The sequence below is a fragment of the Vombatus ursinus genome, unplaced genomic scaffold, assembly GCF_900497805.2.
Source record: "Vombatus ursinus unplaced genomic scaffold, bare-nosed wombat genome assembly UNPS02014774.1, whole genome shotgun sequence".
Lineage (NCBI taxonomy): Eukaryota > Metazoa > Chordata > Mammalia > Diprotodontia > Vombatidae > Vombatus > Vombatus ursinus.
Window position 1 is genome coordinate 14,252,538 of NW_020954552.1, and position 15,661 is coordinate 14,268,198.

Sequence of the window (15,661 nt, forward strand, 5' to 3'; positions counted from 1 at the left end):
GAATATTAATAACCAATGATTTGGGGAGATCCAGAGTTTTCCCTTTTTCTATTGTCCTCATTTCAAAAACTCAGTCTCTGAAGGTTGAACTAACTTTCTCTTCTATCAGACCCCATCCAACCTTACAAAGAATCTCCAGTCTAAGGTGAATTCCACTCAATGGAGCTTGGGTGGAGGTAGATACTTTGTCTAGATTGCCCAACCCCAGGAGTGGTCTGGGTATGAGGCTCTCTGTCCAAGAGTGCCATGAAGCACCTCACTGGAGTGAGCTCACTTTTCTTTATAAAGTCCACCTCTCATTAATTGTTATCTGCTGGAACACCTCTCATCCAAGGGCATATAAACCTTAAGAAGTGGCCATGCTTCCTCTTTGATCACTGAAGGTTCAGTGAGCCCTTTTTTGTCAATCATTTGCTGGCCATGATTGATAAAATTGATCATAATTTTCCCAAAAACTTTGTTTTTCAAAATTATTTTTAAATGATACAGAGGTTGAGAGACAGAGAGTTGCTAGTACAAACTCTAATAGTTTCAACTGAGGGGAAGTGGTGGCAGGAGTAGTTTAGGGACCAGGTTAAACAACCACTCAGGTGGTATGATGGAGTGGTTGCTACCCAGGTGGTTACTACCCAGGAGTATTTCCTCCACAGGTTGGCTGTATGTTCTGAAATTCTCACATTAATTACTTTGTCAAGATATGGAAAGCTTCTCTTTTTAAAAAATGCAAACATTAACTGTAAGGATAATATATGAAGTCAGGATGATTTAGATCACTGAGGGAATTAGTATATTAGGCTAGCTAATCAGACAATTAGCAGGGTCCAGAACTCCTAGCAGGTTAAGTTTTGATGGTAAGAAGAAGTCAAGACAATTCTGCTCCATGAAGACCACAGAAGTACTATTATGAGGAACCTAGCATTGTTAGAGGCCAGCATGACGGCCCTGGATCCTGAGAGATTTGGGCAAGAACAAATCTCACCTCCTTTACAATTTTGCTCTGGATTAGCCTTGAACAGTAGCTTCAGGAATTGATGTGGGAATTTTAGGCAATATATTCTCACTTTTTACAGCGAACTGTTCTCCATGCTGAGCAAATGCACTATGGTAAACACCTTTGGTGAGCATATTTCTTTTAGTCTTATGTTTAAGTTGAGAGTAATGAATAGAGAAGGTCAAGAAACAAACTTATTTGTGTTGTTTCATCATATTAAGAATTTTACATGGTTTTGACATAGGCATGGGAGATATTTAGAGACCTTAAATCCACATTTTATCCTGCCAAATCAAACATTTGAATAGGGATCAAACAAAAAGCCTAATGGAATAGTGTATTCACTATACTGCTCCATCAATTGTATGACAAAAGATGGGGTTTATAGTAGAATATCATTTGCAAAAGCTTTGCTGTTTCCCTTCTACACTTTCATTAAAAAAACCATCATTATGTATATAAATTGTTCTTATAAAGATTTTGTAGGGATGGAGAAGCAGACATATGAAATAGAAGCTATTGAGATCTTGATCCCCTTTTTTGTTCATAATGATGGGCATTAATTTTTCCTGGCATTTGGTATTCAAGATTATGTGAACTCCAGCCCAGATCTTCTTTGTGTTTATTTAGTCTGATTCAACTGTTCTTCCTATGTCTGTTTTCTTTCATGTTATTTTTATTTCTTCAAGCAGCACATCCGAGTTTGGGGTGTTATAATCCAAATGTAGTAGTTCACTGTCCTTGATAGACAAAACCCTTTGTTACTGCAATATTTTCCATTTTTCACTTCTTTGTTATCCTCCTGGTTTCACCTCTAAATACTCTCAGGGTTATTTCAGGATAAACTGGCTTAAGTGGATCTCTCATCAAGCTTTTTAAAAACTTGTTTTCCCCTATACCATTTCTTACTGTTTTATGAAATGAAACTGCACATAATTTCCCACCATCCTTTCTGTAAGATGTTACATATAAGTTTATTTCTTTGACTGTATCATTCTGCTCAAAAAGAAGATGAAATATTTTCTGGATAAAGAAGTTTCTTGGTTCCTTCGGCCTCCTCATTGCAGTGAGTGCTTCACATTAGACTTTTATAGGAAATGGATTGTGATAGTAGCTGCTAATATCTGTACTTTTATATATTTTTTCTTTACACACATAAATATTGGGGGTGGGGTATGGAACCGAAGTATAATAGAGAGCTCTTGATGAAAATATTCCCTCTACTTATACTTAGTATAAGTGAAGATCAACAACATTGAGAAATTAGGTGATTGGCCTGGGATCACATAGCCAATATGTCAGAGGCTGGCTTTGAATCCAGGTTGACCTCACTGAGGCCAGCCCTCCATACAACGATGTCAGAATGTCACTCTTCCATATCGATAGCTTACATAAATAGTTCAGGTTGGAGCTGCCTCAGTTACACATATATCCTTTGCAATAGATCCTTTGCTCATTTATATCTTTTTGCCTGATTGGATGCTAACATTGCTCTTAGCTATAAGTTCATGGTCTAGTTGAAAACAGAAAACTGATTGAGAAATAACTCTCACATCAGTAACTAATCACACTTCCTCTATGGTGATATGTACTCTGCATCACTAGTAGGCTGGCCACCAGCTGATGATTTTCCTTTTTTTGTTCATGGCAACCTACAAATACAGAAAAAAAATTTTTTTAAGTCACCCTCAGTCTTGTGTGGTCTCCTTGTGCTTCTGCAGTGATAGTGGTAGAAAAAAGGGGAAGGAGGGGCAGAGGGCACTAAAAATAATGCAGCCATTAGCACATCTATAAATTTTAACTTGGCTGTTGGCACTCTAAATAAGAGTTCTTTGATCAATGACTCAGAGGACCTAAATCACATCCATCTTGACAGTCTCACCATAAAGGAAACCAGAAGAAAGAAGAAATCTCCACCTAAATGGAAAGATGGCTCATGGGTATTTATTGGAGGGGTAAAAGAAGCCAATTGGAGGAATAGGTTTTATTATTACCTAGGGGAAACAGGAAGCATTATTTTATGTGATATTTGGGTATCTCATATCACAGCATTGGTGAAAAGTATTTGTAAAAAAGACCACCATGAAATTTGTAAACCAACTAAGGATGAAATGATAGAGGAGGTCTATGAAGAACTTGACAAGACACTTCAAAATAGAATCTACATTCACTCGAGTACTTGGCGACTTCAGTACAAAGGTGGGAAGATGAAGAGCCATATATGAGAAGATGTGGTACAGGAAAACGCATTGAGAGAGACCAAAGATTTAGGGATCACACAGAAGCCACACATCTCTACATCACTCTGGAAACAACAGTTCTCTGGTGAGAACTAAATAACATCACAAAGAATGAAATCATTTAACATTCTAACAGACAGGAAAAACTTGTACTGATGTGAGAGTTATTCTGAGTCAGCTTTCTATGATGAACTAATTCCCTTCATAATGTAAATGAATGATAATGGCTTAATTTGTTACCCTTACAGTAAGATCATCTTGTCAGAATTAGTGAAAAACATGAAGAAAGAATAATAATGAGAAAAATATATAGTATACAATTGAAACTCTTAACCTGAACTATTTAAACAAATAATTGAAAATCAGAAATGAACCAAAGAAATTATATTGACACTGATTCCAATAATTTCATCCAGAAATTTAACCAATGCAAATTAATTGCTACAATAAGGAGACCAAAGGAGCCAGAAGGCATCTTTGTCAGCAAACATCTGACTTACTTGAGAAATAAGAGAGAGAGAGAAAGATGTCTGCCAAAGGCAACACTGTATTGTTATATAAATCTTCTGAAGAAGGATGATGGGAATATTATGGGCAGTATTGTCTCATAAAGTAAAAACAAACAAAGAGAGGGTATAAAGTTTTTAAAATCTTGGTAAGATAGACAACTAAATTAAGTCACCCCAAGGGCATTCAAGGACAAAATAAAAAGACCACAAATGAAAGAAAAATGTAAAAGATTTGCAAAAAAATATCATTTCAACATACTGTTTTCTCTGTCTGGGACAGCAGAACTGTATCATACCTGAAAGCTAACATCATGGTTCTGGAAGTGCTTATGTTGAAGAGGTAGAAATGACTATAAGGAGAATCAAGACAGGAAAAGCAATTGGATTGAAAAAATCATAAAGAGATGACATCTGTGCTAGAGGAGAGATGTGTGTGAGTACACTGATATACAAAGTTATCTGAAAGATAGAAAGATGTAAAAGTTATAGAAAAAAAACTCAGACTTTATCAATACCCAGAAAAGGTGACCGAGAGAACATCAATTATTATTGAACCATATGCCTACTCTCCCATTTATGAAAAATCTTTATAATAGCCATCTATGCCCCCAAAAGGAAGGTGAATAAGCAGGCTTTATCAAGTGATATTCAGTACTTTTTCTTTTTTTTTGTTTTTGTTTTTTGGAGGCAATGATGGTTAAGTGACTTGCCCAGGATCACAAAGCTAGTAAGTGTCTGAGGCTGGATTTGGAACTCAGGTCCTCCTGACCCCAGGGTCAGTGCTCTATCCACTGTGCCACCTAACTGCCACAGCAAGTAATATTCAGCAATGCCCCTTGTCTTTACCATTTCATGACTGATTGAAAGATAATTAAGATCCCACTGTGCTTATTGTTTGTTGATTATGAAAAAAAAATTGATTTAGCACAACCAGACAGTGATTTACAGGCTTTTTTACAGTAAAGTTTCTCCCATCAGAGTTATTCAAGATTCCTTGGAAGATACAACAACAGAAATAATCTCATTCAATGACCCTCTGATAGTAAACATTAGGAAAGACTTAACACAGGAGGATGTATGTTCACCAAAGGTATTCACCAAATTGACAGATGACATCCAGTGCACAGTCCAGATTGAGGAGGGATTCTCTATGGAGGGTGAGGTCCTCTAGATAGTCAAGTTTGTCAACGCTGTGCCAATGTGCCAATGGTAGTCAGCTCCAGAACCTTGCAGCACTTCGTGGAAGACATCTGTAGTCATTCAGAAAAATTTGATCCATCCATTCATGCAGGAAGGACCCAAATAGATGAAGAATATCTACTTTCCAGATCTCAATATACATTCAGAGAGATAGCCTATAAAACTTGTCCAACATCATATATAGCTGAGATAGGCAAAGCAAATGGACAAGTTTGGTGCAATTAAAAAAGGAGAAAGAAAGTACATTAGAGGCAGCTAGGTGATGCAATGGATAAAGCACTGGGCCTAGAATCAGGAAGACTTGAGTTCAAATTCAGTCTCAGATACTTCCTAGCTCTGTGACCCTGATCAAATCACTTAACCTTTGTCTATCTCATTTTCCTCAGCTGTTAAAAGGGGATCATAGTAGCACCTACCTCACTGGGCATTATGAAGATCAAAAGAGATAATATTTGTAAAGCACTTAGCACAGTTATCTGGCACATAGTAGGTACTTAATAAATGCTTGTTACCTTTCCTTCTCCCTGGATTACTTTTGGGAAATTGCAAAGCTCTTTTAGTGACTCCAAGTTTCTCAAGAAATTAAAGGCCCATTTTACCTCCCTACCCTCCTTGCCCCACTCTTCAATATTAACATTCTACTGGTGTTACACATGTCAGCAAGACACAGAATACAACTGCATTCAAGAAACTAAAAATGCAAATCATACCGAAAGAAATGGAGAGGCACATTTTGGGGGAGAGCAGGTTGCAATTTGTAACCAATGAAGAACCAAGACGATGAGGAGTAAAAGATGTTCTTAAAAAATTATAATACTAGGAAGAAAAAGATGGGATGGTTATGTGACAAGAATGAGTGATGATAGGTAGGCAGTCAGAGTGTTCCACTGATACTCTCACAATGTTGGAGAAAGTAAGAAAGGCCTCCAGCAGATTGACTTGAACCTTGTGGTGAACTTTTGGCAGTACCTGGGCAAATATCACATATGATGTACAGGTTGATGGGTTGCAATCTGTATTGGCTGAAGGGAATTTCCAAATTGATGTGATAAGAGATCCATTTGAGAAAGAATATCAATTTCATTATATTGTGATTTTGGCTTCTCATTGTACTTAACATTTCCTGACTCTTTTATGAAGAAATTGATGACTAAAATACAGGCCTGAGGCTTCTGGGCAATCTACAAGCCTTTACCGCTTTCACTTTTTGATCATGAACCATATTTTCTTTAAAAAAATTTTTTTCTTCTTTTTTCTGAACCATATTTTTTCAATTATTTTTTCACCACCCTTCTTTATGCCTACTTTTATATTGAACTTACTAATTTTTAAGCATATGTTGATTTCATCTAAAGGCTCTCATTTAGATTTTATTTTTTGTTCAATTGCTCTACCTTTTGATCTTCTACAGCAAATGTTGGTGGCAAAGGCAAAATTAACTTCTGGGTGTTGTTTTTATTTTTTATTTTATTTTGTATTATATTTATATTTATTATTAAATTTTATTTCTTTTTCGATTGTTTGTAATGGGGACCTGCAGTTCTCACCAGTTTACTGCAATGACATCTTCACCTGGAAGATACTACGGAGCTGCTTCTGGGAGCATCATGATGGTTGAGGAAGGTAAGTGCATGAATTGAAATTTGTAACTTGCTCTAGCTGGTCTCCCAGATGGCTGGGAGGAGTTTTTGTCCATTGAATGGTAGCAGTCAGCATCTTCAGAAGGGTCTGAGTTAGCTCTGGCTATCTTGCTTTGCTCTATTGGCATCTGAGGAGTGAAGTGATCTCCACAGCTTCAGTATCATGAGGCCTTCAGGACAGGATATAAGTATCCATCTTTGCCTTCCCTGGCCATCAATTTTTGTGGTAATCATAGTTGGCCAGTACCACCACTCATCTCTTAGAGATGGCATCTAACTTGGCATTTGTCAGACTATTAGTCAATTGATCCACAATTGGAACTCCATCCTTTATATATAATTTTTTGTTTGTTTCATTGTTTTTTTTTTTAATTTTCAGTTATCTCCCACTTCAAAGCCAGGCCTCACTGTCATTCATGACTCTGCTGATAAATGCATCTGACTTCATGTGTCCTTTACTTTTTTGGTACCAAACTGCACGGGAACCCTCCTCTGGTTGTAGGTCAACTTATTAGTCAATAGACAAGAATTTCATATTTAGATTGGCACTAAGTTAATGTTTGGGGGTAGTTAAAAAAAATATGACTCTTTGTAACCTCTGACCAACTCCTTTTAAATGTAATTTTCAATTTCAAAATCTCTCTCTCCTCCTTCATCCATTGAGAAAATAGGAAAACAAAGCCCATTACAAATATGTATAGTTAGACAAAATAAATTCCCACATTAGCCATGTCCCACTCCCTCATCCCCCTCCCACCCCTCATCCTCATTCCCCCAAAAGAAGGGAAATAACATATGCATCAATCTTCATTCTGAGTCTTAATCACTTCTCTCTCTGGAGATGGATGACATGCTTCATCATAAATCCTTTGGAATTGTGGTTGGACATTGTGTTGATGATAGTTCTTAAGTCTTTCAGAGTTGATTGACCTGAAAATGTTGTTGTTACTATATAAATTGTTATGATTCTGTTTACTTCACTCCACATCAGTTCATATAAGCTTCTGACTCATTTTTTGCCAACCAAAGCCCATTTTTTTCTTTGTTTTATGGGTTGCCATGGCCAAAGAATTGCCAAGGGGGTAGCCTAATGGCTTTATGATTGGCTAAAATGATAATACTTTCAGAAGGGGAGAGAGTTTGGACTGGTTCTTTCACTCGTGTGGGAAACTTGCAATGTAGAAATTCTTTGCATTGGTGCAAACCAACAACTTGTCTGTAACTTAGATATAGTATTAGTTGTCTGGGGACGTTGAGAAGCTGAATGACTTACCTATCTTCCCAAAGCTCATCTCTGTCAGAATAAGAACTCAAACTCAGGTTTCCTTGATTCTCAGGCCAGACCACTATCCACTACACTATGTTACCACTGAGGAGAATGGTATTTCTTCACATCTGCGTGGTACCCAACAGCTTAGGAATGTTACCCTTGTAAACAACCTTTTGAGGTTGGAAGTGAAGATGTTCCTTTTGTATGGATGTTCAGTCATGGTCACACAGTTAGTGTCTGAGCCAGGAGATTAACCCTATTCTCCTGGCCCTAAGTGTCCCATACCTCTGCCTCAAACTATACTCATGAATATCTACCTGATCACATATAAAATAAATCTTATGGAGGAAAGAGAACAATTTCATGTCCATTCAAAGACTCTTTTTGGTTATTTTTCATATAGAAAACCCAAGAAATATAAAGGTGAAGTTCCTTGCCTAGGAATACCCGATTGATTAGAAATAATACTGAGTAAGTTTAATAGACAGGCCATTAGACTAACCTTGTGAACTGTTGTTGAGAAAGGCTAGAGGCATGAAACATAAGGCCTACAAATGCACTACCTCCAGCAGTAATTTAGCTGCATAAGTTCTAACATAGAAATGGATACATAGCATCTCTTACACTGAAACAGGTAGGTGGAACAGTGGACAGAGCACCAGGTCTGGAGTCAAGAAGACTTGTCTTCTTGAGATCAAATTTGGCCTCAGACATTACCTAGCTATGTGACCCTGGGCAAGTCACTTACCCCCGTTTGCATCAGTTTCCTCACCTGTAAAAAGGAACTAGAAAAATCAATCCAGTATCTTTGCCAAGAAACCCCAAATGGAGTCACAAAGAATCAGGCATGACTGAAACTACTCAACAACAACAACAACAATTTCTTACACTAGAGACACAGAGTGGAGTGAAAAAAAAAAACAGGAATGATCCAGAGGAGGATAAGAGACAGAGGGCCAATCTGAATAGGGCAAAGAAAGAGCTCTTTTCATCCCTTTTCACCATGGCTATGTCTCTAACCTGACTTTTCTTCATGGCATCCAGATATGCAAGATTCTCTTTAAGCTTTTACATCCTGTGGTAGAGGATAGTTGCCTAGGCATTTAGAAGTGGATAGAGTGGATAGGCCTACAATTAGGAAGACCGGAGCTCAAATCCAGCCTCAGATATAAATATCTAGTAGTAAACTAGCTGTGTGACCTTAGGCAAGTCATTAAATCTGTCTGCCTCAGTTTCCTCAACTGTAAAATGGGGGTAATAGCAGCATGTATCTCCCAGGATTATTGTAATGATAAAATGAGTTATTTCAAAGTACTTTGCAAACCTTAAACATAATATAAATGTTTGCTGTTATAGGGTATTTGTTTTAATGGGTATAGGGAATTTCCAGATGAGGAAACACCCTCTGCCAATGTAGTTAAGTACTTTTTCTGTAATTTAAAGCCTTAGAAAATTGTCTAGCATCGTAAGAGTTTAAGTACTTGCCTGGGGTCACATAGCCAATGTGTGTCAGAAGCAGGATCTGAACCCAGGTCATCCTGTCTCCAAGGCCAGCTCTCGCTTCACTAGACAACACTACCTGTGTGTGTATGTGTATATATAATTAATATGTGTGTGAAAACACATGCATTCACAACCATTAATACCTGACAACCACAGAGGGAGTGGCACATTTAATGGCGAACTGGCCATGGAACCAGGATGACCTAGGATGAGAGGTTCCAGTCCAATGTGTGATGCATACTGGCTATGTGACCCTGGACAAGTCACTTAACTTCTCAATTCCCCAGGAAATTCTTTTAGACTACTGACTGAAGAGCAATTACTGATATACATCAGTAGAAGACATAGAAAACTACTGGCAATAGTTTTCTTATTGATAATTCCCTAGACCAGTAAGATTCTAGGACTTGGCTGACTAAATCCCACAATGATATTTTGAAATGTCACTCAGGTGATCATCAGAGTCATAGATGGCTTATTTATATATCATCCAGACTAATATTTGTATATAGTATATGCATATTCAGTCGTTTTTCAGTTATGTCCAACTCTTTATGACCCCATTTGGGGTTTTCTTGGCAAAGACACTGAGGTGGTTTGCCCTTTCCTTCTCCAGCTCATTTTACAGATGAGGAAACTGAGGCAAACAGGGTGAAGTGACTCGCCCAGGGTCCTACAGCTAGTAAGTGTCTGAAGTCAGATTTGAACTCAGGAAGATGAGTCTTCCTGACTCCAGGCCCAGCATTCAATTCACTGCAACATCAATATTTGTAACCCAGTGGTATTAACTCCTCAGAGTATCAGTTTTGATTTCTCGTAATTACTTACTGAGTATGTTTAAGTGCTGTTCTGTGGAATTAAGGGCCCTCTGTGATGTTATTTCACCCAATGGGATTTTTTTTGTGTGGAACCAAGTAGTAACTCACATTTATATAGCGCTTTAAGGCCAATACCTTTCCCTACAACAACCCTGTGAGGTAGGCAATATATATATTATTATCCTCATTTTACAAAGAAGGTAACTGAAAGTCTTGAAGAGTGCAGATAGAGTCCTGCAAAGTGGAGGCATATATTCAAATTCACCCTTTTAGAAGTTATATTTATATATAATATGGTCATTGGTTCCAGCCAATGGAAAAACACAGGGTTGAATGAAAATAATGTAAGCATTTCACAGGATTCATTCTTCACACTAATCAGGGACATGTACAGGAATCAGTATTTAGACCCAGGTCTCCAGACTCCACTCTCATGTTCTTTCTATGCTTTCTATGAAATAAAGTAAGAGCCAAATGGATTTAATCCAAGAGTTCTAATTGAATGTGTGGAGATGACCAGGGCACAGCATGCTGGAGTCATGAAGAAGATTGGGTCAGTTCTAAATATGTCGGGTCACTGGGCAGAGCTTCTAGTCATTCTGGACCATTCTTGCTGCTTCTCTCCTCTAGAAAATTACAGAAATTGTAGTATACCTCACAGACCCACAGCCATGTCCAAAGCCCTCAAGACTTTGAACACAATTAGAAAGGCTCTAACATGAATATATTTATAAACATATATACATAAATATATATATATATATATATATATTTAAGTTTAAGGAATTTCTCTTTTGATATATGCTATTATTAAATCGCCCTGTAGGGGTATACTGGTAAATGTTTAACAATCAGCTTCCTGAAAAAGGAAAAGTACTCATGATACACTTTTAAATCGCATCTGCATTATTAACATTTTTTTCTATCACTTTTTTTTAAGTCTAGACAATCAACAGGACAATAAGTCAAGCCTTGACTAGTAGGGTTTGCCAATTTCTGAGGTGTGAATGCTCACACTGAAAATTTAATAATTGGCTCTCTTTGAAATGGCTTCAACACATCATCCTTGGCTGTAAAATAATACTGAGCATGTTACTAGTGACTTGGGTGGATGTCATCAGTTTATTCATAGTTATGTACTGATGCATTCTTTAATCTGTGCATTTTTTATTTTGTGAAGTATGGGACAAAATGAAAAGTGTTGCCTTTGTAATATTCTTCCTATCACCAAATCACACCGTGTACACAATAATACTTAGGAAAAGTTACTCATTTTAATTCACTCATTATCATCATACAATATGCCTATTATTTTCTTAGTTACTTCATTAAATGCTACACAGATAAAGCTATAAGTTTAACTATAAGTGGACTCCTTAATCTCTAAGGACTGATTTAAGGATCCATTTGAGAGTGAATGAACAAGGACCATTGACATGATGCAAAGACTGAAGAAGCAGTTGTCTCCATCATATGGTTTGACAGACCTTGAAAGTTCATCTTTCTGTCCAGGCACTTCCCTGAAATCCCCTCCATGAGCTGTTGTCTTGAGATCTGAGAGAGGCCTCAGGAAAATGTCCTGGGAGAGTGGAGAGAATGCTAGGTCTGCAGGCAGAGGACTCGAGTCCAGACCCTGGTTCTGCCATATACTAAACATGAGTCTTTGATCAATCAATAAGCATTGATTAAACACCTCTGTTCCAGGCACTGCAGGAGGAGCTCAGGATAAAAAGCCAAATGAGAACCAGTCCCTGCCCTCAAGGAGTTTACATCCTAATAACTCCTCTGGCCTTTACTTTCCTGCTCTATAAAAAGAGGATGGATTAGCTGACCTAAGAGGTCCCTAATAGCTCTAAATCTCTGTCATCTTTTGTTCCCTGTGCTCTGATGAAAATGAAAAGAAAAGCTTCACACACCAAATTTTGCTTCAAGCAATCATGCCCTTGACCTACAAAAGCAGAGAGTGATTGCAGAGTTCAGGGACTAGAGAAACCAGTCTTTCCTATGAAGCTGAAATGGATAACAGTGTCATTGCTCACGGGCACATCTGAGAACACACACGATGTGGAACAGTCATAAAAGATTCAAGTTCTTTTATCTTATCCCCCTGCTCCCACCTCCTTGCTCCTTCTCCTTTCCTCGGCCAAGGGAGGCAGTGACCTACATTCATCTGCTCTGTCTCTAATCCTTATGATTCTATGAAATAAGCTACTCCTTCTTGCTTCAGAAAGCCCAGCAGCCAGAAATGACCTAGACAATTTTCTGCTGAAAGCAGTATCCCCATCCGGGATGACCATTGGAAAGGGGCCTGAAATTTATTTCCGTGCTGAGGATTTCCTTGGCCTGCATGAGTGATCATATTCAGTAAATACACAGGCCAGTAAATCCGATTGCCTCAGGTTGTGGATTTCTCATGGAAGGGCCTATATGGGCACAGGGTTCACCCAGGATGATGGTGCTTTTACTGCAGAAAGACTTCCTGCCATTTCCAGAGAATGATCTCTCTCCAACTCATGTCATACACAGAGACCGATTCAAACAACATTTTGCTCTTCTCTTTTGCCTTTTTTTTTTTAAAGCTCCTACTCTTGGGTTTTTGTTAACATTAAGGGGGAAAAACCCACTGATATTTAAAACTACATTTCACTCACCTTGTAAAATGAAAGAGTACATTGTCCAGGCACTAAAGAAAAACAACACCTCAAGGCTGCAGGGGAAAATGAGAGTCAATGCTTTTATCAAACTCCAGGGTCTTGCTCTGTAGCTGTAATTGGAACCACGTGCTGAAAATGCGGGACAGGATTTTCAGCTGTTCTTTAATTAAATGGGATAAAATAAAGGACTCAACTTCACCTTTCTGGCCCAGAGAGGCCACTGGAGGTGCAATGCGAAGTCTATTAGCTGTGCTGATTGATGACATGGGCAGGGGAAGCTGGCACTGGTGTCAGGCCTCTAGAGGCATCTGCGGTGGCAGTTGGAATATTAAAAAAAAATTCTGCAGAATTTCTCTAATGTTATTCAGGCTCTTTCACTAAAAAACAAATGGTTCTCTGAATGGGAAAGGAAGGGAGGTGGCTAAGGAGCAAAACCCTGGCAGGGCCATGGCTACTGCTAATGATTTTTGAGTCTTTTGGAAGATTGACGTGGGCTGCATTTTCATATCCCATATAAAACAGAGTTACTGCAAAAATCATCAGTAAGGTGGAAAAAAAAAGCACCTTCTAATGTACATGCCCACTGAAAAGGGTATGAGAAATAGGACCTCGAGTTTTTAGCAGATGCTGGCAAACATTTCTGAAAACATAATAAACTTCTAATGTGAGGGGAAAAAAAAAAACATTAGTCAGCTTTCCCCTTCACACTTGAAAATGTAAATATTCTGCTGTCCTGATTTATCCTAAACTCACAATCCCAGAGATTAAATCATTTGTTCACGTCTTTCTTAGTCAGTTAAAAAGCATTTGTTAGATGCTTATCCTTTGCCAGGTACTGTGCTAAGGCCTGGAAACACAGAGTAAGGCAAAAACAGTCTCTGTCCTCAAAAAGCTCACATTCTAATAGGCAAGGCAACATGCAAACAATGTACATACAGTATGCAAAGGGTAAACTGGAGGTAGCTTAAAAAGGAAGGCACTAAGGTCAAGAGGGCATTATTGAAGGTCACCTGCCTGGTCAACCTGGAGAATGCTCTTAACAGTTCAATGCATCTGAGAATCTCCTGGACATCTGTGTTTCCCTCCAGAGGAACAGATCACACTTGATCCACACTCATCCATCCTATGCTGCTCCATTCTATGACCACTGGGAAATTTGCCACAGCAGGCGAAGCTCCATCCATTGTGCTTGAGGCTTTCTTTGAGGTCTCCTGACATCACTCGTGTACCAATGGATTGTCCATTTGTTATCCTTCTGTCTCAGTATGTGGCCAGTTCACCTTCTTCCTCAGTCACATATTTTTCTGATGACATCCTTTTGTCTGCACTATTGGTAGCCAGAAGAATTGTGGTCCAAGTCTTGCCTTTCACACGTACTGGCTGTGTGGCCCTGGGCAACTCATTGGACCTCTGGGTGCCCCAGGCAAGTCTCTAAAGTTATAAGGTTATATATAGACAGTCTTCATGGTTTGCATTAGCAGAAAAATCCATCACCATGCAGTCAAGCTAGCGGTGAACATTTTGGCTGGTCCACAAACAGCTATCACACAGATCATTTCTGGGCCCATATTCAAAGTCTCTCCTCCTTAAATAGAGCTCTGAATTTGTGCTCTACAGGCATCTCTTTTGAAAATTGAGGGCTATGACCAGAAATAATCAAAGGGAGTGTGTGTGTGTGTGTGTGTGTGTGCGCGCACGTACCTGTGTAAATGATAAACAGTGGACAGTGATGCAATTTTCCACTAGATAAATTTGTTCAAAATGGAAACAGACAACTTCCTGTCTTTAAAAAAAGTCACCATTTGTAGCTTTGGGCTATAGTAGATGATTGTATAATTAGAATACTGAAAACTAGTTGACTGGCCATCCTCAAAAAATAGTAACCCATGCCAACTTGGGAAAAGGTCTGCAGTGGAGCATCCCAGGACTCTTGTCTACAGTCTTGTGCTATTGCCCACTTTTATCATTGAATTGGATAAAATTATTGAGGACCTGTGTATTAAATATATAGATGACAAAAAGCTAGAAGGGTTAGGTGGGAGTGACAAGATAAATCTCAATGAACTAGAACATTAGACCAAACTATTATGGTTTTATTTATTTATACTTGGTTTTATTTATTTATTTTTAAAATATCAACTTCACAATATAAGATGAAGGAGGCATAATTAGAAAGGAGGTTAAAATCAATCTGCAAGTTCAATATAAGTTGGCAAAGTGATATGGCAGCCAAAAGACCAGTAGTGATTTTACGCTGCACTGAGAAGCCTAACATCCAGGATTAGGGCCTCTGCTCCGGTCTAGGTAGACCACACCTGGAGTGTTATGTTCAGTTCTGGGTACACTTTAGGAAGGGCACTGATAAACCAAATACTTTCTAAAGGATGGTCAACAGGATAAGGACTCAAGATTCAAGCCATCTGAAGGCTAATTGAAGTAACTAGGGATATTTAGCTCAGAGCAGAGATGTTCAACATCCAGCCCTCAGGACACATGCAGCCTACAAGACTCCTTAATACAGGCTAGCACCAGACAAAAATGCAGTTGCTATCTGATTTTAATGTGTTGAGATATTAATTTTTTAAAGAGATATATGGACATGTGTGGTTTTCTAAGTCAATATACAGCCTGTATAGATTCTTATATGTGGTTTTGTGTTCCTCTCCCCACTTTCTATTTGAGTTTGACACCACTGGCCCAGAGGAAAGATGCCCTAGCAGGGATATGACAGCTACCTTCAAGTATTTCAATGGCAAATGTGAGGACAAGGGATTAAATTCATTCTGCTTGGCTCCAAAGAATAGAACTAGAAATAAAATTGAAGTTGCAGATAGGA